Source organism: Aulonocara sp. 'chitande type north' Nkhata Bay, linkage group LG9 (assembly GCF_057382095.1).
Source record: "Aulonocara sp. 'chitande type north' Nkhata Bay isolate Kocher_YH1m ecotype deep benthic linkage group LG9, A_spYH_male_GT1.1, whole genome shotgun sequence".
NCBI lineage: Eukaryota > Metazoa > Chordata > Actinopteri > Cichliformes > Cichlidae > Aulonocara > Aulonocara sp. 'chitande type north' Nkhata Bay.
Genome location: NC_141352.1, coordinates 28,264,849 through 28,291,339, shown reverse-complemented (window position 1 = coordinate 28,291,339; position 26,491 = coordinate 28,264,849). Strand labels below are relative to the sequence as shown.

Sequence of the window (26,491 nt, the reverse complement as noted above, 5' to 3'; positions counted from 1 at the left end):
CGGATAAAGTACGCCTTCTCTAAACGTTTTTAAAAGCCGTGACGTGTTGTGTCACCTCAGTGCACCTTTTGCCACAACTTACAACAAATGGAGGCGTCCGTGAGGAAAGCGGATGTCATGGTTGTTAGACTTGCAGAGAAGTTAAAGGTTTTGGTACCACACCACTAATCGCTTTATTTATTGTTTTTCAGTCTTTCGCCAATCTTTAGAGAAGCAACTCAAAACAAAGCTGCATTATTGATTCCTCCTTTTGTTGCTTGCCTTTTGTTTGTCTTACACACAATGACATGAAACAGTCACACTAGCTTTGTTCTTGATTACAACATTTTACAATCAACTGACTGATGTTGCAATGAGTGACAACCCCCAAAATTATAAAATGCAGTTCATCAATTGGCCACCAGGAGCTGCTTTCAAAAGTGAGTCAACCCCTGACACCTATGCTAGCTAATATTCCACTGTAAAAAAAACTTTCTGGGCTGATTTTCTTATTCATCCAGTTTAAATTCGATCAAGTATTAAAGGTATGCAACGTAAAGCCCCGTCCACACAGGAAGCTGTTTGCTTGCTGCGCATCACTTTGTATCTAATGGCTGGTCTGCAGGCTCCATCTCTCATGTATTTACCACGCAGTCACATGTCGCACTTCATGTTTCTGTAATTATTGTGCAAACAAGAAAACAACTAAATATATTAGATAATACAAGGAGATATTATGAGCACTCACGGGATAGTGATTAGGTTGACTGCAATTGAACACCACATTGTGATGACACAAAACAACCAAAATAAATAAATAAATAAAACCAAATTTCTCTAAGTTAAAAATTACTGTTTGGTTTTAATAGTGATCTATTAGTGAAAGGGTTGGAGCCATAGGGGGTTCTTTTTGTTGCTTTAGTAAAAGTGCTCTCCAGGAGAAATTGGCTGCATCCATCTCTCCGACTGCATCCACACAGCACTATCTTTTGTGTAAGCTGAAGAGTTCTGAAAACAACTTTTCAGATAGCCCAAATATTGTTTCTCAGAAAAAGCCTTGGGTTGGCTGGGAGACAGACATTCACAAGGCCACCCTTCTAGAAGGGAAAGTAGAGAAACCTACACTTGATAAACCCTAGTCTTCCACATTCAAACGGCTCTCAATACTGCCATGCTTCAGAGAGCCGATTAAAAAATAATGACAAAGCTAAGGTCCAAAGAAGTGATGGAAAAAAAACCATCCCGGGAAGGTAAAACCCGGCTTCTTTACTCTCACTTATCATGTAACAGCTTTCAGACGGAATAACCTAAACAAAATTCAGCCAGTCTCACTCAGCGTATCGCTTTGCCACCACAACCACCACAAGGAGAAAGCATGAAAGAGGGTTAGGTTTCAGAAGAACAAGATGAGAGAGCTCCAGAGAGAGGGAGCAAAGCCTCCATGTCATCTAAGATAAGAGGAGCAGCTCTCTTCCCTTCTGCCCGAGATTAGAAATGGCATGGAGCAGAACAAGCCTGAGTACAAAGAGCTCTTCTGTGTCTTTGGGGTGCACAGTCAAGCCTTTTCATGTCTGATTTTGGCTACGGGTCGAAACAAAGGGAAATTAGACGGGGAAGTCATTGTGTCTTTGTAGAGAGAGACACACACACACACATGTGAAGGAGGATTTGTGTACGCAAGCCAAGATGCGGTAACCTTTACAGTAATTGGTAGAAAAGACAAAAATAAGATGTTTGGCCTTAATTGTGAGGCATCAGAACTGGCACGGAGTTGAAAGAGTGAACCGTGACATTAAGTGCCTGCCTGCCTGGCTTCATCTGGCTTCCTGCTTCTCGTGCTATTGTCTCAGATAAGCTGCCTCTTTCCAGATCCCATTTTCCCGATGACCTTTTCACCATTTCCCCCTCTCGTGTCTGAGCTACGCCACCTCAGCAGGGTATTGACTTTCACTCCACCGTGTTAAACTTCGCCATCCGTGTACGCCTTGTTGCAGAGACTCCGCTGTGACAAGAGGCGGCATTCTGTTTGGGATAAAAGGCTCCCCGGGCTGTTTGATGCGGTATTCCAGCGGGAATAGGCAGCGACTTGGCCTTGATGAGCTGACAGGAGCTGAGGAGACATGGGGGCCTCGAAGCAGCAGGACCACAAACCTCAGGAACAGTGTGTCTTGCTCTGATGTTTACCCCTCCTAGTTCTGTCATTCCCCATAACCCCTACTCTGCGCTCTGTCCCTGTGACCCTGTCTGCGAGGCTGAATTTGAAAGACTGGAGCAACTTTTTGAAGTAGGAATTAAGGATGCGCACATGCGTTGTGACTGATGCAAGCAACAAACGCGAATGCGTGCAGAACATGAAATGCCTGAATTATGAATGTATCCAGTCTGCAATGCTACTCCTGCTTAATTATTTACACGAAGCCAACAAAATGAATATAGAAAGAAGAAAGGAATACATGCTTCTCCAAATGAAAAATAGCATCCTGTTCAACAGTATTTTAAATCACACGCTGGCAGCATCTGGTAACTTTTGCATAAGCATAAAAAATATTTTCTTCAGGACTTAGTGGAAGTAATAGACACACATCTCTGGTTAAGAAATTCTCACGACGCTGATATAAGCATGTTTGACTGAGTCTGAGTCCTGATCTCCCCTTCCTAGAGTAAACAAAATAACAATTAGGTGTGCGCGCTCCATTACATTTTAGGTATGCCAGAGGCAGCGACACACATGACAAATGCCTTCTTTTGTAGGTTTCTGTGTGTTTGTAGTTCCACACTGATCCACTAATCAGAGAAAAAGAAATAGTTCAGCGGGGGTTTAAACAACACCATCCGCCACTTTCTTCCACCTTGAAACAAACTCTGCTTATCATAGTGATTCCTTTCAAAGCTTTGTGCATGAAAAGTTTTTCGGCAAAATAAATGTGATGAATCCAAAAAGAAGAACAGAGAATCATCTTCTAAAACTCGTGCTGCCCAGTCTTGGCTGACTCCTCGTTAGTCGGAAAAAATGAAAACAATTAGGTTGGTTATGAAGTCCTCGCTGAAGTCTAACTCGTGAGGTCTGTCACAGCATAACATTTTTTACCCCTGTCACCTGGCAACTAAAAGCTTCAAAGGACCCGTTCATCTCAGAAGGTCTACGACCCAAAAAACCCGAGCTGTGCCTGCTGCTTTATTCTAGCAAACAGACTGTCTGGAGGTCAGAGATTCTTAGGCTGCAGCAGTGAACCCTTTTACCAAAGAACATGACTTTTTCATCAGTGCACTTAACAATTAAGTTGAACAATCCCATTTTGGTGACTTTTCAAGTTGCTACGGAATAAAAAGGTACTCGCATATTTTATATGTGTGTCTGGTTTCGTGTAGCTTCATAAGCAACAACCAGCCTCTGTGCAGCCTTGCAGTGTACGCCAAACGGCATTAGTGTCAAACTTCCTGCACGAAAAGGGGGGAATAACAAGACACAGAAAGAGGTAAAGCACAGATAACAGTAAATAGTGATGCATCAGGGAGCTGAATATAATAATCAGCTATAAATTAAGGGATAATCATTTCAGCTTGCATATAGTGAAGTCAAAAACCCTCATACAGATACGTTTTCAAAATTGTAAATGAGCTACCAGTTTACAACAGTCACATTTGGAGCTTAAAGGTAACACTAATGTGAGCATGCTGACATGCTCAGGCTAAAAATACCAGAAATGTCTGACTCACAGTCCAACTCAAGTCACAGGTTAATGTAATCTGTGATGTACAGAAAGAAAGTGATGGATTTTGTTGTCATGGGTTGGCAGTATTGCACAAACGAATAGGAATTAAAATCCACTGAGAAGTCAAGGAAGCACCCACACAGTCAAATCCGGTACAAATTCATCTTGTTTCACTAAAGTCTGACCAATAATGTATAAGAAGTAGCAATTACCTGGAACATGAGAAAGTGCCCATGAAAGTAACAAATGCGACTTTGAAGACCCATTAGATGATCATTGTGTATAAGTGTGAAATTCTTACCAATCCTGTGGGAGAAGTAATGTTTTGTGAATTGTGGACGGAGAAATGATGCCTCAACATCATAAGTGCTCATCAGCCATTTGGCTGGATGAGCTAAAAATTTCGTTAATTAGGTAGCCTACTAAGAGACCCTAAAATTTAGCTGAATAGCACAAAGTGGGCAAGCCCTAAGCTGAACTCAACTATGAAGTGAGTGACTGAAGCGACTAACAATGGAATCAGAGAATATCACTGCTTGCCATAAAGGGGTAGCGACGCAATTGTAGATTGGGATACATGCTATAGTGAAACTATATTTGAATGGATGCACAATGTGACGATAAAAGGGGTGAATCTGACTGAAAAATCAAGGATTCTACCCTCACCTTTGCTAATGACTTCCTGTTTTTTACGCTACATCCACTATTTTTACTGTCTGTAGTAAAATTGTTTTTATACTCGTAATCATAACTAAATCATCCTAAAATTTGGATGTTTATTCTCAAATTAACAAAACAACCCTAATCCGGAAAGGGACATGAATAGATATAACATTTTATGGTTATCAAGTAAAACAAAATCAGACAAAACAATAGTCACTCAAATTTATCCTCTGGGGAACATGAATGTCTGAAGCAGATATCATAGCAAGTCACTTAACAGTTGCTGAGGCATTTCTCTTCAAACCTGAAACCTATAATTGTGTGATTGGGAAATCACTAATAACCAAAATCATTAGGGTTCACCCTCAGGGGAACATGAATGCCTGCACCAGATGTCATGGTTATCTATTAGAAAGTTGACCTTTCTATTCATGGCAAATGTCAACCTCACGGTGGCTTTAGGGAAAATGTTTTAGGATTACAGCACTCGTTAGGGTTCACCCTCTGGGAAACATGAATGTCTGAAGGTTGTGGGCTAAATGTCTGAAAGGATAACATTTTCATTGCTTGAGAAGCTACTTTGGCTAAAAAAGAAAAAAAGTTATACAAGGACAAATTTAATCAGGACTATTTCATTTTTCAGTGTAGTTTTATGTATTTTGATCTAGGTGCTTCTTATAGCGGATTATTGGATTGCTGGGTTTCTATCTATAACGTAGGGCTTAAGCTTACCCTTTAAAAAGCCCTGACTTGACTATTGTTGTGAATTGGTGCCATATAAATAACTAATGAACTGAACTGGCAAGAAAGCTGCCAGTTTCTTTCTATTTCAGTGTTTTCAAGACAAATTAATATGTTTTTGGCAGTCTGTTTCAAGTTGTAGTAAAAGGTTTTCGTCTAGTGCATACTGAATAATGAATTTACTGTATAGTTACACTGATTCTTACAAAGAGAAAATGGAAATGGAGTGAACAGGCAAAAGTGAAGGAGCACAGGAAAACAAAGGTTTGAAGTGCTGCTTGATTTGTGGAAAAATCTGGCACCTGTTTTTCTAGCTGATTTAATAATGTTCCCATTAACTCCATGCCCGGTTGACAGCCCAGAGGTTGGTGACAGACTGATCTGAAATCATCTCTCTCTGACTCTTCTAATGACTCTACTGCTGTGCTCAGCTCTACACCGAAGTAGGAATCTGGGCTGCTGAATCTGGAGGCGTAGCTGAGACGTCACCATCAGTTATTTCTAAAGAACAGTCTTTTTTGTGCTGGATAGACAGCCACGGAAAGCAAAGAAGAATTTTAATACCTCATTTACGGAGCTGACAAAAACTATCCTGAGATGTGGAAACATTTGGTATTGACGAACGTGGAAGAAACCAGGCCTACGCTCCTAAAGTCAGAATTAATTGCCATCACTTTGGCTGCTGCCATGAATGAGTTTTTTTAAACGTGACACTTCTGGGACTGATCTTGGCATTATCTGTAGGAAAATTAATCCAGAATTCATCCCCCGTGCACAAAATGGGATAATATGATACCTCCACATTCACCAAATTGACATCTTCGAATTTAGTAGAGATGCTGAAGTCAGGGAGTCAGTGTGACATGGCCTATTAGGAGCAGAATCGTGTCAGGGGACTTTAAAGTTCATTGGAAAAGTGACCCAGTGCATGAACCATCTCCTAAACCTATTTCAGTAATGGTAAATTTCATTACCTATAAACAGATCAAGAAAATGCATCACAGAAAGCACATCAAAGTTTTGCACTTTATTCTGCAGTGGAGCATCAATCGAATCTAATCTCAAAGAGCTCCAAAACTCATCTGTGTTTATAATCGAGCAGTCAGGAAGCCCATCAGCTAGTCTGCCTACTCATGGCAGCAGCGGCGTTTTTCAGGGCATCTAGGTTCTAGACGTCCTGTTTGCTTAGTAATGGAGATAAATATGAAAGAGCTAATAAAAACCTAAATTACTATCAGATGACACAAGTGGTTTTGAGATTTGCTTCTGGTGAAAACATTCACACTCATAATACACTTTTCTTTTTGCAAGAATGCAAATTGAAAGACTACAAGTGGAATCAGAAAACTTAGGGAACTAAAATTCTTGGCCATTTCCCTTTGATTCCACCATATATGCAGATATTCATTCATAGAGATGCTTTTTTTTGAGAATTATTTGGGGATTTTAGGATAGTAAAGAGGATAGACAGTGGGCAGAAGGTAAGGGTGATGACAAACCTAAACTCTGGCAGTGAGAACTTTGACCCTTTAGTGAGCTGTAGGTTTGCTATAATGACATGCTCTAGTCTAGACTGTTTTTTCTGCAGTATAAAGATTACAAAGATTACTTTTTTCTCTCTTGGCTCTTGATGGAGGCGGTCGCACTTTTCTCCATCTCCCTCTCCCTTATCTTTATCTTGCTTGGCTTCTCATGTCTTTTGTATAGTCTCGCTTATTCTCTAACCCTCAAAGAGTTTCTCAGTCTTGTTCTCTAAAACCTAAAGAAGAATTATGGATTTGATCAACTGGTCTCATAACGGAATTGACACCCTCCTGGGCTTGGGAGAGCCCGATTGTCCTGCGGAGACGTTTGCTGCCGGGTACTCGATGCTCGGTTGCGTCGTGTGTCTGGCGACACTCTCGATGGAAGACATTGAACGACATCTACCATTTCGGAACCACGATAACAGAGTTCTGGTTGACTGGAGCTGGCTCGGACCTGGCTTAGAACAAGAAGCGGCTACAGCTGTTCAAAATCTCATAAGGCTGGCTGACATGATAGACGATTGGCAGGGCTGTGAGTACTCAGACTGTGTTTTGAAAGCAATATGGATAAGATCTTGGAGAAGAACAACGGGAATTGAGAGACTTGGTGACCAGTGATGGACATTAGTCCAACTGGAAAAATTGGATGCAGTTGTTCGCACTAAACCCAAACATTCACCATCTTCACTCATGCGGCTATCCCACTGGCACCAGCTGAAGGCCTGCCAAGGTCGAAGCTGGCTGGAACAACAAAATTCTCCATGATAACAGGATTGTTGTCAGAACTCTTTGTTCCTCCTTCAAGGCCATCCGCGTTGATCGAAGATTGTTGACTTGTGCTTAACCGGGTGAAGGGACACTTTCTCTCGGTTGAACACAAAACACACACACACATATGTATGTACACTGACACAGACCTAAACTCACTCCCCCATCCCCTCCAAATGCCTTCGAAGCTTATGTCTTCTATGTTGTGAGATGTGATGATTCATGTGCTGAGGTGTTTTTTTCTGTTCTCAAACTGATCCCCCTGTTGGAGCTGAGTCTGGGGGGAGTTCTTTTTTCTCCCCGTCTTTCCTCGTGTTGTGCATTTTCCATTGTTATACCTCTCTGACCTGTCTTCCCCATGTGATGTTTGTGTAATGTATGTATGGTCGGAAGGGTAAGATGGCGCTGGCAAGGCTGGCAGCCTTAACCCAATTTCCCTCAGGATGAATAAAGTATTATCAATCAATCAATCAAAGACCCTGTCCTAAGAGTTTATCTTGGGTTTCTTTCACTCCTTTGTTTTCTAGGGTAGTTACAACACTTGTTATATCCTACTTTAAAGGATTGCTTCCTAGCTGACTTCACCACAAGGTTTTGTCTTGTTCTGTGTGTAATCCCCAGTTCATCGTCAGTGTTTATGTAGTGCTGTCTTTGTCACAACGTCTGCTCCTGGTCAAATTCCTTTGTGGCGTTTGAATTCCCTTATTGGACTCTGATGCACTGGACTTATTAAACGTAATTTTCTGTTGCACATTCTGCAAATAAAAGTTGAATCTTTGCTGAATTCCAGTGTTTTCACCTTGCTGCAGTGACAATGAAATTACATGCAGGTGTAGTTCCAGGAGTAAAAGGACAGAAGTAGTTAGGTTTTTAATTTATTTGGTGTTCAGAATTGTCTAATATGTTGTAAGAGATGTGAGCTGGCAATGGATAGTGCATTGAATTTTATCCTAATTTAATAAGTGCTTTGTGAAGATGATTTATAGGAGTTCAGTAACACTATCCTTCCAAATCCAATTGCAAATGAACACCTTTGACAGACAGTGACAGTAAGAGATGATGCACCTTCCATCAAAGCCAAGTGGTCTCCTACGAAACATGCAAGTTATTGTGTCTTTGTTGTCCCCTTTGTATCTTTTGTTACTTCAACAACCACTGCAGATCTTCGACTCTGTCCAGTAATCAATTAGATTATCTCTGCTTTCAGAGCAGCTCTGTCGTCAAGAAATATTTTAAGCAGAAAAACAAACTCAAGTTTGCTCATAGGTTCAATTCCCTCTACAGCCAGCATACGTCCATCAACAACCATGCGTGCTTTCAAAGTGTCCTTGAGCGAGACAACAAATCCCAAACTGCTCAGTCATGCAATATAAATCACTGTGAGCTCCAAAGGATTTCATTATCTCCATCCCTGATATTATGAAGCTTAAAACAAAAGAAGAACACAAATGAATGTGTGTTTCTTGTTTCAAAGGGGCACTGGGCTATTTTTTTTAAGTCAAGTGGATATGAGGACAGCTGAACCTTGCGTAGCAGCCTTCAGTCCCGGAGCACGCCAGACTAAGCTTTGTGCCGTAATGCAAGGCGACACGCCAGCGGAGATGAGAGGAAAAACAATTGACAGAGCTTTTGTTACATCTTTAATTACAGGCTTTGTGTTTGTCTTGTTCAAATGAGGGGCCGTGGGGAGAGGGAGCTCTCTCAGTCTGATCTGCTCTAGTGTCTGTGAAATAAATGGCCAGACCTCCCATCTCCTCGGGACTTATGGACCTCTAACAAAACACGTGGTTGGAGAGAAGGTGCTGTATATCAGAGCAAGCACATTCTGCAACTCATCTGCTTCGGTGCATTTTGCATGTATCTGCCAACCTTCGCAAGAAGAGAGTGTGGATGTCTTCGAAGATGAGGCCCGCACGGAGAATCCATGAGGCGTGAAGTGTACCTGGGAAGCTGGGGAGGAAAAGGCATGCAACTGAGTCCCCTGTATATGCAGCGAGTTCTGGGATATGCCTGCTGGGACAGGTATGGGATCTGGGTTGCTGCCGCCAGTTAGATCCAAGGCTGTGTCAAAGCAGATGATCCGCGGCTAATATGCAGCTGTCTGACCCTATTACCTTTAGTGGCAGGGCCAGGCTGCTGCCGCCCAGAACTCCTCCAGTCCTTCAGAAGAAATTTAGTCTGGCTTTTAAACATGCCTCCATGCATTCTGTACAAGTATTTGTATCTGGATTGAGGGTTTAAAGTGGACTGCAGCGATCCAGAACATCACCTTCAGTTAATGAGTAATTAAATCTGATAGACAGTTTAAGAAGGACAGAAGGACAGCTACAGGCAGAAGATGGAGAACCAGCTTCAGCAAAACAACGTTGGTGAAGTCTGGAGAGGCCTCAGAACCATCTCAGGCCACAAACAGCAGAACTCTCTGCCTGGGAGGGATGTGAGGTGGGCAAATGAACTGAATCATTTCTTCAACAGATTTGATTCAACCATGAGACAGTCTACAACATCGGCTGCAGACTCACCCACCCCCACTGCTGCTGTTCCACCTCTGACACCTCAGACACTTCACACCTCCTCTATTCACCCTGCTCACTCCCCCCCACCCCCAACAACAGCATCCAATACACACTCAACACAAGGCTCCAGCCTGTCTCTCTCAACCACCCAGGTTAGGAGGGAACTGAGGAGGATTAATGGCAAGAAGGCAGCGGGCCCAGATGGCATCAGCTCGAGGGTCGTCAGGTCCTGCGCGGACCAACTGTGTGGGGTGATGGAGCACCTCTTCAACCTGAGCCTGAGGTTGGGAAGAGTCCCACAGCTCTGGAAAACCTCCTGTGTTGTACCAGTGCCAAAGACTTCACGCCCCAAGGACCTCAACAGCTACAGGCCGGTGGCTCTGACATCCCACCTGATGAAGACCCTGGAGCAGTTGGTCCTGGCTCAGCTTCGGCGCCTAACAAGCTCATCACTGGACCCACTTCAGTTTGCCTACCAGCCTGGCATTGGAGCGGATGATGCCGTCATTCACCTCCTACATCGTTCCCTCGCTCACCTGGAGACCGCTGGAAGCACTGTGAGAATCATGTTCTTTGATTTCTCCAGTGCCTTCAACACTATTCTTCCCTCGGTTCTGAAGGACAAGCTGGAGAACTCTGGAGTGGACCATCACCTCACTACCTGGATCCTGGACTACCTCACCGACCGACCACAGTATGTGAGGACTCAGGGCTGTGTGTCGGACAGGGTCGTCTGCAGTACGGGGGCCCCACAGGGAACGGTTCTGGCTCCGTTCCTCTTCACCATCTACACTGCAGACTTCTCCCACAATTCCACCCAGTGCTTCCTGCAGAAGTTCTCTGATGACTCTGCAATAGTCGGCCTCATCACTGATGGGGACGACAAGGAGTACAGAGGACTGACTCAAGACTTTGTGGACTGGTGCCAGCTGAACTACCTCCAGATCAACGCCAGTAAAACCAAGGAGCTGGTGGTAGACTTCCGCAGGCACAAGCATTCTCCACTGCAACCACTGAACATCCAGGGTATGGACATTGAGGCTGTGGACAGCTACAGGTACCTTGGTGTTCATCTGAACAACAGACTGGACTGGACTCATAACTCAGACGCCCTCTACAGGAAAGGGCAGAGCAGGCTGTACCTGCTGCGGAGACTCAGGTCGTTTGGAGTGGAGGGCCCACTCCTGAAGACCTTCTATGACTCTGTGGTGGCTTCTGCTATCTTTTATGGTGTGGTCTGCTGGGGCGGCAGCATCTCTGCTGGGGACAGGAAGAGACTGAACAGGGTGATCCGAAGGGCCAGCTCTGTTCTAGGATGCCCTCTGGACCCAGTGGAGGTGGTGAGTGACAGGAGAATGGCGGCTAAGCTGTCATCCCTGTTGGACAACGTCTCCCACCCCATGCAGCAGACTGTGACAGCACTGAGCAGCTCCTTCAGTGGGAGACTGCGGCACCCACGGTGTGGGACGGAGAGATTTCGCAGGTCTTTCCTCCCCACTGCTGTCAGACTCCACAACAAAGACTTTAACTGAACAAACACACACATCCATACATATGCAATAATACTAAGTGCAATAATCTTTTCTGGCATCGTTGTATTTTTACTCAGTTGTATATAGCATTCGTATTCTATTTTTATCTTATTGTATATTTTTATTCTATTTTATTCTACTGTATATAGTATATTATTTTATTCTATTCTGTACAGCTGTGTACTGTATTTATTCTTATTGTATTCTAATTTTTGCGTCATAACTTTTGCACTGTCCACTTCCTGCTGTGACAAAACAAATTTCCCACGTGTGGGACTAATAAAGGTTATCTTATCTTATCTTATCTTATCTTATCTTAATACAAAACATTGTCAAGCGAGCCATGGACAATAATGTCACCCCAGGCCCTACCTGCACACTCTGCACATCATTTTTTAACTTCTCATCCCTGTCATGTGTCAGCAGACGCAAATATAACGAAAGTTGTGGTCACAGAACCTCAGAATCTAGCTAGCTCAGCACACAACAAAGACACAGTTGCTGTATTTTCCAAGGAGAACTAAAGGTTAATAGGGGTCGGGGTTACTTTAATTCGCAGCAAACTTTTAAGCGTTTTATATCAGATTTGACTAGATAGGCCTGCACATGCAGATTTTATGTCCCGCTGAAAGCAAGTTAATTTAGTGCTTTAAATGCATTTTAGTATGGGTGCTGAGTAACAAGAGTAGCTTCTGGAAGGGCTCTGTTAGGGGACATTAATTTGAATTTAAGTTGGCAATGTTCGCTTGCCAAGGTCCACCTTTATACTAGTTTTTACTGGGAACTGCAGGGGCTGGAAACTAGATGTGATTGCTCATGTAACACCTGCATACATCATGCAGTATATATATTGTAGAATCCACAAGGATTAGTAAACCCCAGAGCAGCAGCAGCAGAAACAGCACAGGTCAGCCTGCCAACAAAGAAAATCGGCTGGAGCTAACAGTGGAAATTATCTTGCTTATTTGTAATTCAATTTTCAATTAAATTTTATTTATATAGCACCAAATCACAACAACATGTGCCTTAAGGGACTTTATATTGTCAGGTAAAGACCCGACAAAATACAGAGGAAACCTCAACAATCATATGAGCCCCTATGAGCACGGGGGTACAAACAGTGGGAAAGGCAACAATGGGGAAAGAAGAAAAAACTCCCTCCATTTGTAAGTACCCAATTCTCTCTCAACTTTAACTTCTACTTGCTCCAAAAAATCTCTTTTGTTTAATTTGTTTGGGTTACATACATAAGAAAATGTGGTCTCGCTCTGCATCTACACTCAGAGCTTTGAAGCTGATCGTTCATTCCAGACTAACTTGGGTTGGTAACCCTCTAATATAATTACTACCAGGTCATATGTCAATCATTGGTATCCTGTGTGCCAAGACTTTGCAGAACATATTCCAAAAGCCAAATAAGTCTTCTCTTAGATATCATACAGTTGTGATTATGGCTGGATACTGAAACTCAAAAATCCATGATAACTTCACTAACTCTTCCTAAGCAAAACCGAGCATTCAACTGCACCCAAAGAAAACAAGTCAAGTCACAGGAGATGGACAAAAAGTTGAAAAAGTAAAAAAACAAAACAAAACAAAAAAAACCCAGAAGTGCAAAGAAAGAAGAAGAAGAAAGTAACAAAGATATGGAATAACACAAACATTAAAGAAGAAACCAGGAGCATGAGACTTTCCCAGTTCATTTTTGTAAATGAAAAACTACTAATAAGGTCACATCAGTGAGATTCAACAACTATGCCTATTGCTAAAGTGACTGCTAGCAAACTTGCATCCAAACAGATTGAAGATATTTGAGCATTTATCAGCTAAAGAGAGAGATATCCCCCTTAGGAGTTCTATAATCTGATAGTGATAAAAGAAGAGTGAATGTTGGACTCAAACACGACTCCTTACAAATGAACGATAATGGGGCCCATTCTGCGCTTGATATGTAATCAACCCACTATTAGCCGACGTGTTCACCTGTGCTGTAAGATCAACTTTCAGGTTTAAAGTGCAGTATCAGCTGACATATTTAAGCAGATCTCCGTGTCAAAAATCAAGTTTAGAGACCATCAACCTTGGGTCAGGGGGTATTCCATTACTGAAAAACATTGCGCACGGAGTGGGAGTAATGGGCAGTTAATGAGAGAACCAGCACCTCGTCTTTGCCCCTGGGGCCTTGTAGCAGATTAATGCAGCCATGCTAGATGCTATAACTAACTAATGAGCACCTTTTAAAAATACATTTATCTGCTTTGTATTGTGGCTGATGCAAAACCTTGCAAACTTTAAACCTTTAAAACTCCATACAACTCAAAATGAACTGAGATTAGACTTCTCCCTAATAATCTAGAGGAAACCAAGAACTTTAGCTACATATTTAATCCCCTTTTTTCAAGTGCAATTTCAGTCATGTTTTTTGTAGTAAATTATAGAAACCCGTCACACACATTTCTTCAGAGAAATGTATATTCCTTGACCAGTTGGAGAGTAGTCTCTGAATCATGTTGGCAGTTCCAATACTAAAGTAGCTGGTTTGTTTCCATGGGAGCAATCCCATAAAAGGTTCCTTCAGTTCTGGAGAAGAAAGAAAGACTTCCAAGTCCAGTTGTCTTCAACTGAAGTACTCTGTGGTTTGCCCTATGTCTCATCAGCTCTGTCTCTAAATAGTCTTACGTCTTCCCTCATCAGTTGTCAGATAATCTGTTTGCCTTCTATGTTTCCATATATTACTGCTTGTGCTTATTGATTTTTTTGGTCACTGTGTAATTGTATGCATATGGATCGACCATAAACAGTTTGCCTTCTAGTTACTAACTTACGACTTACTTTTTTCACAAAGGTGATGGAGAGTACAAAGTTAGATTAGATTTTTCGGGAGGTGGAGTTGACATCTCAGTCCTTGTGGAACCTGCGTGAAGCATGATGACCTGACTGTTTTGGTGCCTTCTGTTTTGTCTCCACAAAAGACCTCAAGGACAGTCCAGCTGCTTACTGATAAAAGCTAACTGTGGCTCCTTGTCAGGTGTTGGGTAGACAGACAACTCACAGAACCGCCGTGTTTGTCCTCAGCTGTCCACTCCTTGATTTTGAGTATTTAAATAATAAATAGCATCTGTATTTTATGCCACTATAAACTTATAGATGATAGACAGGGTACACCTGGTCTCACTGCAATTCCCAGTTATTATAAATCCTTTTTCTCTAAAAGACAGAACGTGGGAGAAAATGTCTCTATAAAAAGAGAATTAAGAAAGAAAAGGCTGTTCATGAAAGTTTATAAGCTGCTGGTAAACCATCTTGAATTGGTCTTATATGTCTGCAGGTGTTCACAGTCAACTCAATAATGGGAAATAAACAGGGTGAAGTAAACTGGACTTTAACCTAAGTCACCATCTATGATTATCCTAAACCTAGACCTATGCTATCAGAATATCCTTTTAGGGTTGTGACTAGAACTGTGGTCATCAGCACATCATCATAAGACAACATCAGATTAACAAGCACACACCACAGGACACCCTCTATCATTAAAATCTTGCTCTAGTCCCCTGAAGAACCCTTGAGCAGGGAAAAAAAATCTCTGGCGAGTAGCTCCTAAGTGAACAAACAAAGCACGACGATGCAGAAATGAGGACCTCGAGAGCAGGCGCGTGAATATTCTTTGAAGCACCATTTTTTTCTGTTGCCACAGTGATTCATCTTTCCTCTCTTTTCCATTGGGTGTCTGTCTCACCTACCCTCCTAACTACTAGATCTCGTTATGTTGGCTTTTCACTGAGTCACACTGAAAACTGGCTTCATCAAAAGAAGCACTGTCAGAAGTCCTGTCCTCAGTCCCCATCAAACTCTCACCCTGCCTGATGGAACACAAGGTTTCTCTGCAGAGATCTTGTTACAGGAGTTATGACCCATTCATAACAGCCTGTGCTCTGATGTGCTTCTCAGGTAGATTTTCTCCTGTTCGTGACAGATAAGCACATTTCTGTAACCACATATTGAGCTCTGAGTCAGAGATATGTCCAAGTGTTGCCACACTAGTGACTGCAAAGTTATATTTTAGGATACTTTTTGAAATTTAGAAAAGAGTTGCTTTGGATTGCTACTAGCTTTTGTTCCTATGGATAAATTTTAACTTTGGATCCCTACACCTGTATTTAACTCCAGTGGTTTTAGTTGCTTCACATCACTTTTATCCTTCCATTTCTGTGTTTAACCGTGTTTGCATCACCGATATAATTACTCATGCTTCATTTGTGTATTTTATTCCACGTCCACTTTTTGCACTATAGAGCTATAAAGCTTTCTGCAGAACACGTAGCTTTAAGCAAAGTTTGTTATTGACTGGCAACATCCCTCCATTTTTGTCATGTCATGAGGCCGGCAATTCAAGCAAAGATACCCAGACTTCCTTCTCCCTAGCCAGCTCCAGCAGCTCTTGTGGGAGGACACTTAGGTGTTCCAGCTGTAGAGGCATAATCTTGAGGTCTCTTTGAGACCTCCTCAAAACACCTCACTTAGGAGGCAATAAGTAAGTTACGTCAACTTGGTGTTTTTAATGTTTAAAAGTTGTGACTTTATCTTACTGAACAACCAAACTCGTCACCTTGTCTCTAAGGGGGAGCTCAGGCACCCTCCAGTTGCTTCTATTGTGATCTGATTCTTTCGAAACTACCAACAGCTTGTCATTGGCTGAGGTTGAACCACAGCAAACCTTCCCTGGAAAATATCCACCAGCCTGGGTTAATCTCAAACCCAAGGCCCTGTGCTGTCTTCCCTCTTTCTCCCCGCTTTCTGATCTAGTCACTGCTGCGCTATCAAAAAAAAGGCAAAAAGCCCCCAAAAATATACTTAAAAAAATATATAGTACTTAAAGCTTTAGAGTGTCTAAAACCTAATTTAAACAATTATGCAAAAAGTACTTTCTTCAAAAGTTGTGTATAAATAGAAAAACAAAAATAAAATTATGAAATATTCCCCACTACGCACCAAGAGGGAGGGAAGTGCCAGGAATATCAGCTAGGGCTCTTAGGAGAGTGAAAAGGAGAGTGAGCAGTAGTGACGGTAAAAATGTTCGAAACTAAGTCTTTTTGTTTTTTATAAGAAGAACTATGTGCTTTTGGATTACGCAGTAGTTTAGAATAAAAGTGTCATAATGTTAATGACGTAACTGCCTGATCTTTGTTCATGTGTGGGCGTAATCTCAAGAAAACTAAAGATGAAGACTGGATTTTTATGTAGAACCCAATCCTGTTTGTCATTCACTAGTCGTAAGATCATTGTACAAGCCACGATTTAGTCTGCACTTGATTATGGTGATATTGTTTATATTCGTGCTTCTATATCCACCTTGAAGCCGTTTGATTCTGTGCATCACAGTGCGTTACGATTCATCACTGGCGATTCTTTTCTTAGTCACCTTTGCATCTTATATGAATAAGAAAGATGGTTCCGCCTGGTAACTTGAAAAGAGCAGCATTGTATGATGCTTATTTTCAAGCCTTACCTCCACTCCTTGCTTGAATTTAAATACAGTACTTACTATGTCAGTTTGTAGGACATTTTAACATTAGCTGTACCTCTTGTTCATACTGAAATGGGAAAAACTGGATTTAAATAACGTGCTGCCTATAAATGAAACAGCTGTGATGCTGTATTCTTTGACTTCACTGGAACATTTTAAAGGTTGCATTAGTTCATCTGCAGCTATTCAAACATTTGTGTATATGTGTCCTTTTGTTATGTAGCTGTTTGTCTCAATTTTTGTATATGTGTATTTGTATAGGTGTCTTTTAAGTTCTCGATCACAATGAGAGTACTTGTTTAAATAAAGGAGGTAATGATAATAATATATGGCTTGCTGGGCCACATGTTTTTAATTGTTAATACATATTGTTATAGCATTGTGTAAAGTTGCACGTGCTAGCCCAGGTGGGATTTTCAGGTGGCATGTCCAGGCTCTGAATGTCCAAAGGAATGGCACCAACATGGGTTTCAACCTGGCTCCGGTGGATACCAGTGGAGGATCTGGAGGATCTCCATCACCTCTTGCTTTTCATTAACAAATAACAGCTCCGATGGCCCTGTCAGTCCCACCAGTTTTGCTCTGAAGTGTAAGAAAACTCACAGGAATGCTGAAGTTGTGAGATCTAATCAGGGAAGAGCAACATAAGGGAAAACAACATAAGTGAAAACAGATGTGTGGGTGTAAAGTGGTTAATCATAAATTCATTTTTAACTTAACGAGAACTTTGGTGAGAATTAATTAGTCGGATGATTAAAAAAAAAGCTTCTCTGGCTCTCACACTATTAATACCTCCTAAAGTTTTCTCTGAAGAATTAGTGACAAACACAGAGTAACTTATTTTACAAGCCCGGTGAATATTAAACAAATGCCAGGGAGCCACTATTAAAAGCAGTAGGCACTCAATTCGAGTCCAGCTGGTAAAATCTCAGTTGGGAGCTGCTGATAAGCAACAACCACGGAGGTCCACTTTGAGTAAGGCTTTTCATCTTTGCCAACACTGCTGCTCTATACGAGAGAACAGTGTTTCAAAAAACCATCAAAACCTGTATTTCTACTATATTCTTGCTCATATAGACCTATGCAGAAAGTCTCTAAGTGAGTAATCTTGCAGTAAATTTGGGAAAGCCAGGAAAAGATGACATTAAAAGAACAAATACAGAAGTAATTCAGAGTATCTGGGCCTGGAGCATCGTTACAGGTTGATCCACACACAGTGAAGGATGTATTGGACAAATGAAAACAAGCGCCGGCAATAACAGAAGCGGGTTTTGAATTTTAGCTAAAGGTGATTGGATATTTTCTAATTCATTGGCTTTAGTATAATCTAATGTGGGCTCTGAGAGTAATAAGCAATTACTGTGTGTTTATCCCCACAACTCAGAGAGAACTAATCTGCACTCAACAGCCAGGGCCAAAAATAATGAAATTAATTACGAGCATTAAGGCTATGCAACTGCCAGAGAAAGGTAGAAATGTAATTATCCACATTGAGACAGAAGCTGCTCTGTGTTTCCCTCATTGTTTGTGTCTCTTTTTAACTATAATGCTTCCTCGCTTTTCTTACAGGTCTTTTTCTTGATGAGCGTCATTATCCACTGGCGCACAAAAGGAAACAAAAGCTGTGTGTCGTCTTTGGAAACCATCCATATCATTATATAAATTGTCCCTAAAACAAATTTATGGGGATTTTTGTCATGTGGCCCGCCTTATCTCCATTTATTACGGCTTCAAAATTCTCATAACAGACAAAGCAGCTTTAGAAAGTGATACAGTTTGATAGGAGCTATTTATTATGATGGCAGGACCGGCAGATATTAAGATTATAAGGGGTTTATACAAACAACAACAAACCAGCTTGTAACGGGATTATAGCGTGCCGTCCTGTATGCCAGCTACGTTACATTGGACTGCGATGCTGTAATCTGCCATCAGGTCGAAAGTAAATCTAGTGGATGTCAGTTAAATGTTATTTCAGTCGCACCAAAAAAAAAGAAAAATCAAACAAGCCTCACCATTAATCTGCGTCAAGTGAGTTTAAAATGATCTACGAGTCCGCTAGATATTAAGATTTAATCATTAGTGACATAAAATCAATCCACACAAGACCCAATTCAATTTTTATTCAATTTTTCTTTTTCATCTAATTGCTCTCATATCAAAGACAACATCTACAATCCCAGAGGAAAATTTGCTTTCACAAAAAAAAACCCAAAATACAGATAACCACACTGTAACAAGTGAACTCAGTTCTCTTATGCTAACACGTGTGCGCGAATACAAATGAACTATTGATTTAGTAAGTTCACAGCTGTTACGATTTACAATGCCAACGTGAGCACTTCTATGTTCTTTTTAGTCCCACATCTGCAAATTGAAGGTGGCAAGGTGGATTCAGGTGGTTATCTGTGCCATTTGCTAGTACTTTAACAAGACAGAATAGCAGATTTCGTGTAAGCTTGTAGGTTTTGGACATGGCTAACAAGGTTAATTATGCTTTTATAAAGCTGCAGCAGACAGTTAGGGGCATTGGACAGAGACAAATATTTTCAAAGTCCTTAGAACTGAGCCAACAGACTGAGTCATCAGCTCTAAAGAGCAGCAGATTATAAAAAATACACCGTTTCTGAAAATCAAGTATTTTTGTGTCTGGATTATGCGGCTTGTATTTTTCCCAATCTTCTTGTAGATCTTGTTTCTCTGTAGGATGTAACACATAATACTAGTTTTCTAGACAAAACATTACCCATATAAAACTTTGTATTGTATTGTAGCGCATGCTTTTTGTGTCCATGTGACAATACATGTGCGGTATTTTGCCTCCTTGAATTCGTTTTGTGCTCTTACAGAGGCTTTTTTGTTAGTCCCTGGGCCTTGTATTAAGGTTTTCTTTTTTTGTGGGTTTTTCAAACATAAAGAACTACATGAGTGTCCTAATTAGTCAGTATTTAGTTTTCTATTAACAGAGTTGTTTTTACTCACTCGTGGTTGTATATCTTCTGTATTTCATGGGTTCTTTATGGTTTATTTTCTAGTCTTGTTAAGACTTCTGTTACTGTGACTTTCAGGTAGTACTTAGTTTGCTCCCTTTTTTGTTCCATTCTGTTCCAGTCTCTGTGATTTTTGTCTTTTGGTGTCTCCTGTCTCAAGTTAATCTTGTTTCAGTTGTGTCTTACTTTCTGTTTTATTTTGGTAGCTATTGTTCTCTGTGTCTTGTGTTAAGTTTACCTTCCACCCGTCTCATTACGTTGTCTTCAGCTGTGCTTTGTATACCTTTTTTAAACACTGTCTCAGTCATTGTCAGGTCACCTTGGTAAGCTGTGTCTTCCTTCTCTGTGCTCCTTGATAATTATCCCTGATGTTCTCTGATTTTGAAATCCGCTTTTCCAAACAGTTCATGTTTCGATTGTTGCAGGTGAACTTGCAAAATTAAAGCACTTTGAAATTTCTCTTTTCTTTCCATGTTTACTGACTCTGTGTTAAAGCAACTTCTGTAATAGCACAACAAATTCATCTTAGGACACAATAAAGTACATGATATTATATTACTTACTGAACGAGAACAGATTGTTTCATGATTTGCTGTTAGACTGGGCTAACGGGTAACAGCAGTTTTCCTTTGCATCTTTAATGTTTTTATTTAGGAATCAAATTACTTTGTTCTCAATGTTAAATTCAGAGACTGTCTGATAGCCTAATTTTCTCTGGGTTCATCAACTGCACACTAGCCCTTTCTTAACATTTGTTATTTGATTCACTGTGAGTATGAAATATTTATTTAATTAATATTGATTTGTGGAGACCTACAAAGGATCAAAACATGCTGATAAGAAACTGCTGCCACTGGCAGCTAAATTATGGAAGTATGAGGACTTTAAATGTCAAACTAATGAAAGCTAAATGTTTTGTTAATAGGAGCTTGTTTGTGTCATCAGCTCATCTCTAGTAGCGACTACCTGCTGTGGTCAGGTAAGACCGGCGAGGCCAATCCCCGGAGCTTGGGGCTTGGTTGTCATGGGAGACAGGATGTAACGGCCTTGTATAACTGCGGGCAGCAATTGTGCTGAAACCTGACTCTGCCTTTGAGGAGCTATTGTTCTCCTTCCTCACACCTTCCTCTTGTGGGAGACCGGTGTGCCTTGGGGAAGTGGAGTCGACTTTCACCAGTACGCCATTTCTCAGGAATATACTTCATGAAATGAACATCTACTTCCCCTCACGGATTCACTCTCACTTCTCTGATCTCCGTCTCTCACTGTCATCTACCTTCACACACAAACTACTAATTTTCCTGGTGTATATTTCACACCAGGCTGACAAGAAGGAATCTGATGCTCTTGCTTTTATTGAAACCTGTTTTTCAGGCTCTTTTCGAGGAGGTGCGGTGCATGTTGTGGTGGACTAATCGCAGCCTACTTGACCCTGATACAGAAAGCTGGACTGGTCGAGGTGTTAATGGTCTCTCGGGCAGCTTTAGGACGACGCAGGCAGGCATACATATGCACTCGTCCCCTCTGTTAGTCATTTATCATGATCCGGGTTACTGTTAATGAATAAAGGTGTCTAAGTATGAGTTATATTAACATGGATCCCTTCTCTTTTTTATCTGCATGCACAAGCGCTGCTGAACGACTGTGTGTTTAATGGCTGTATTGTGAAACCACACAGAATCAGATGCAAGCTCCTTATTGAGTAGTGGATAAATAGGTAGAAAGGGCTTTGAAAGAAAGTAAGTGCAGTTTCCCATTAACGTGCCCGTGCGAATGCATCCCTCCAGGTTTTTGCTTTCCTCTCAGCCTCTCTCTCTCCTCTACCCTCCCTGTCCTCTGAGTGGGTGATTGAATTAATTATGTTTTATCACCTTTTAGCTGATTGAAGTCTACCTTACTCTCTTTAGACAGCTTGTGTTTGTGTCTTCACGCGCTGCGCCAAATGGATCGGGCCTGTCACCCAGTGCAGACACTGCCATCAGTGTTGTCAGAGACTTGGACTCTGAGATCTGAGCGCCGAGTCTGGGTTGTCAGTCGGTGTTTCTGCTGCTTTTGTAGTGGTTTTTTCCCCTTCGTTGTCTTCTTTCTTTCATTCTCGGTAATTCATCTCCATCAAAAAACGAGTCTCAGGCCTTATCCTGTTCATTACTCACACAATGATTTTTGGAACAGTTTCAGGTTTTCTGTAGCACAGTGTGTCTGTCAAGAGAGGTGAGCTCAGGTTTCTTTCATTAGCAAGATACAATAGGACTGCTGGATTAGTTTTGCAACTAATATTCATCTTTCTTATCGAGTAATCAAAATTTATTAGTTCTGTTAATTGCTGTTTTGTGCTCTTTCTATGAGATGTCAGAAAATAATTGGGTTGTCACAACTGGAAGAATTTCGAGGGTGAAACTTTGATATGATAGCTTTTTTTTTAAAAACATGTGGTTATTAGAAAGAATTCATGATTTAACCGGAGGGGGAAGCTGGCCATTTTATAACCAGGTTTGGATAACCCCTTTCTCAATAATAAATGAAATCATCATTGAGAAATGAACAAAAAAACTATAAATATATATTTATTTATTTGTCTGATATAAAGCTTGTTTTATTCGCTGTAACGTGCGACAAGTGTGACAAAAAAGGTAAAAAAAGAAATAAAAGAAATCAAGAAAAATACTAAATAAATACTTTATTACAGTGCTGCAAATGCAGGGAAATCTATTCAATTCCGTTTTTATGCATGCATGGCATCACCTTGCTCACACCGTGAGCTGTTGCTGTGGGCTTGTGTGTATCACTGGCACAACAGATGCTGTCACATGTGAGAGTGTGAGCATTTTAAACTTAAGAATTGTGAAACCCATTCACTGAACAGACCCTGCATTTGAGGTGCTTAGAATTCATTATAAATGCTTTGTGACACCACTTGTAAAAACTGGCCTTTGGTTGTCCTTGATCATCCAATTCAAATTTGTCTCGATACCCGTTCCGCATGAAAGAAAACCAGGTGCTGTTACAGTTGTGAATTTTAAAATCAACTTGCTGCTAAAGTATCAGTTGTAAACTTGTATAGCTTGTCCTCACTTTCCCAAAACCTAAAGTGATGTATTCAAATTTCTTGTTCAACGTTATTACAAACAGTATTGGGCAAGTTACTTTGAAAAAGTAATTAATTATAGTTACTTTTTTGAAGAACTAACTAGTAACTGAGTTAGTAACTGAGTTACAAGATTCTAAAAGTAATTACTTGATAAGTAACTATTGCGTTACTTTAAAAAAACGTTTAACCCTCTGGGGTCCAGGGTATAATTGGCCATTTTTAACTACTTTTGATTTTACCTCAACATTTTACCTTTAAAAACTATTTCCTTTGCCTTGTTTAGTATCATTCTTTTCAGCACAATCTAACGTGTCTGAATTTACAGTCATGTTTTCATTTTGACATACTGTACTAACACAGTTGATCTAAAATCAGACAAAAAACATAAAATCAGAGTAGAAAAGTTATATTTTTTACTGTAAGAACCACAAACATGTTTACGTTGATTTTTTAAATAACCATTTCAAACTATTTACAGAACAATCAGCTGTTCTGCATTCAATAAGATGTCACACAAATTATTTGTGCCACTCCAAAAAAATAATTTCTGTCCACTATAAAGGAGAACATCACAGCCTGATACCTGCAGGTCTGACAGCAGCAGGTGTACCACTCCTGTTTCTACCTGGAGACAGCAGTCGCCTCATTGTTCTGACACACAACACAAAACTATCCACAACACTACACAAGACAACACATTAACTACACACTCCAAACATGCTAAATCACACATCTCAAAACTTGCTCTCTCTCTTTTTCTAATGTCTTTCTCTCTCTCTTGCCGTCACTCCTAAAACTTCCCCTGTTTTTTTTTGTCTTTTAGCTCATAAGCAGAGAGGTCTCGCTGCGCTGTCCTTAGACAGTAAACGTGACAAAACTATTCAGGAAAAAACGCCGCATATATATTGTTTATCATGACTCTGGTTTTACGTGGCTTATCAACACAATTTAAAAACTGGTATATATCACCTTGTTGCTTTGTCTTTAAGTGGTCGTGTGATTGGCTTACCACAACTACTTTACTCTTCCTCAGTCAAACAGCAGCACTCATGCCATTGTTTTGCCTCCTTAGCTCCAGGTGTTGTGCTAGACAGTGATCGTGATTACCGTCCACGGGAGTGCACAGCTGCTTAAAGCTGTAGCGTCCAGATTACTTACAGCTACTTCCTTGCAACTGAGATAAGATGCGGTAAACTGAACACAGCTTCAACCGTCTGTTTGTTGTAAAATAGTAACGGATTTTCTTGTTAGTAACTGTAACGGCGTTGTAACGATAGGAATAGTAATTAGTTAGATTACTCGTTACTGAAAAAAGTAACGCCGTTACTTGTAACGCTGTTATTCCCATCACTGATTACAAACAATATTTTTATTTAAAAAGCCCCTTAATTGGTATCTACAGATTTTCATTTAGTGATCAGTTGTTATGGTGACTTTTTTCAGATAAATAATATTCCTTGTTCCACAAAATAAAAGTATCCCTTCCCAAGTTCTTAGCTTAGGTCAACAAATAATGCTGGTCTGGTTACTATTGCACACGAACCACTCTTTTTCATCAGTTTTAGCAATTTTAACTAAGGATGTGCGCAAATATTTGACTATATGTTTAAACATTGCTGCTCTTAGTAGCTGGCATTGGAAATACTCGTCATTAAAAGTATTCTGTTTTATTACTGTACCATGGCAGTTATCATGTTCATTCGTTCACACTTAAACAAATATATTTATGGTCTCAATCATGAATTCCAGTCCTTATTTAACACATCACGGTGTGCATTTTGGAAATTATTTTTCAATTTAGAGTAACACAGACAATAAAGAAGGCTGTTTTAAGGAGTGGCGACCTTACCTTATGAGTCTGCCGTGTCCCTGGTTTCAAGATGTCAAGCTCAAGATGGCGCCGTCCGAAATGTGAACCTTAACCGACTTCAGGTGACTTCAGGGTGTCTAAAAAAAAGGAAAACAGCAAAGAATCACAATCAGGCATTCAGAATGAGTGAATATGAATATTTTTCATATATGAAATAATGAAAGCATATACGTTTTCAATTATTTGTTTGTCCATTGCTTTTCTAACATAGATTTTGATTGAAGATTTTGAGTCAGCAGATAAAAAAAAAAATCTATATTTTATATAAGCCTCAGTGTGATTAAGTGTCCTAGAAAAAACAATTAAACTAAACTTAATTGATAATATTACAGTGAGCATAAGTCACAGTCATGTTAACGTATGCCTTGCTTCAGTGCTTTGTTTCATATTCATCAACATGACAAACATCCATCAGCCTCTCTCCACACGTGTTCTCCACACCGCTGTGATAAACACACGTCGAAACAGGAAGACTCCTGTGCGTCAATACGATCGATCAGCTGATGGATTACGTCGAGGGATGAATTACACACAGTTCACAATTGCCGACAATTAACTAAACAGGCAGGGGATTGATCTACGAGCAGCTAACCTGGCAGGCAGGCAAGATCCTTAATTTTAGGAAGGCAAGTAAAGAAAATGTGACTGCAAAGCTTTGGGAGTGGAAAATGCGATAAGATAGGTGTAATGGGTTTGGGGGGGAGGATGATAGGGGAGCAGGAAACTACACTGGTAGCTGACACATAACGCAGTTGATGCATCCCAGATCCCAAACAACAGAACTCCTTTTGTTAGTTCTGTGCTTGGTAATGTTTGACATCAGGGTCCTGGAAGATACTGTTTACAAAAGACTGTTGGGAGCTGGTTTCAAACTTAGATATTTCTCTCTCTTTTTCTTTGCATGCAGCTCATAAGATTTGCCTGTTTGACGCGGCACATTGGACTTAAGCAAATAGCAGCTTTTATGTGTCCCAGTTCTGTCGTACATGCTAATTCTAAGCAATTTAACAGGCAAGTGCAGGTCAGAGGCACTGACCAGAGAGGAAACAAAAATAAATAAATCACATATGAACCAATGCACGGGTTGAGTCTCCCATCCAGGCATTAATGACAGCTGGTTATCTCCATGAAAGGAGCACACTATCTCCTGCAGAAGGTCATTCAATGCAGTTAAAGCACTAGAAAAAGCAGCAACAAGGCCTTAAGGACAATTTTTCTTTGCCATGCAGTTTAACTGATCTTCTCTTAGATTTCTGGTAAACTAATTGCCAAAATGTAAAAAATGCAACATAACTATCCAATACTTCCATACTGGGAAACAGATGCTATGTTTATTTAAAACATTCAAATCTGTAATTGCAGTCTTCACATTCTATCCTCTACTTACATAAAAGTATAAATATTTTTTTCCTATGCTATTTTATAAGAATCAACACAACATGTGTTAATTATAATCATACTTGAAAAATACTTGCAATTAAAAGTATTGGTTCACTATGTTCTGTGTGTGGTTTGTCCGAGTTATGCTGCTGTACATTAGCAGAAGGGACTCTGGTGAGTAGGTGCAATCAAAGAATG

The 26,491-nt window shown here is 40.6% G+C and overlaps 1 protein-coding gene across 1 annotated transcript in view; it reads right to left on the bottom strand.

Annotated features, from left to right (window-relative positions):
* The window catches only part of LOC147322275 (cadherin-20-like), a 99,299-nt gene that overhangs the window by 38,374 nt on the left and 34,434 nt on the right, over positions 1–26,491 (bottom strand). The window contains exon 2 of the mRNA XM_086306756.1: positions 24,893–24,990. The gene's annotated coding sequence lies outside the window, so the exon portion shown is untranslated. The remainder of the gene's footprint in view (positions 1–24,892; positions 24,991–26,491) is intronic.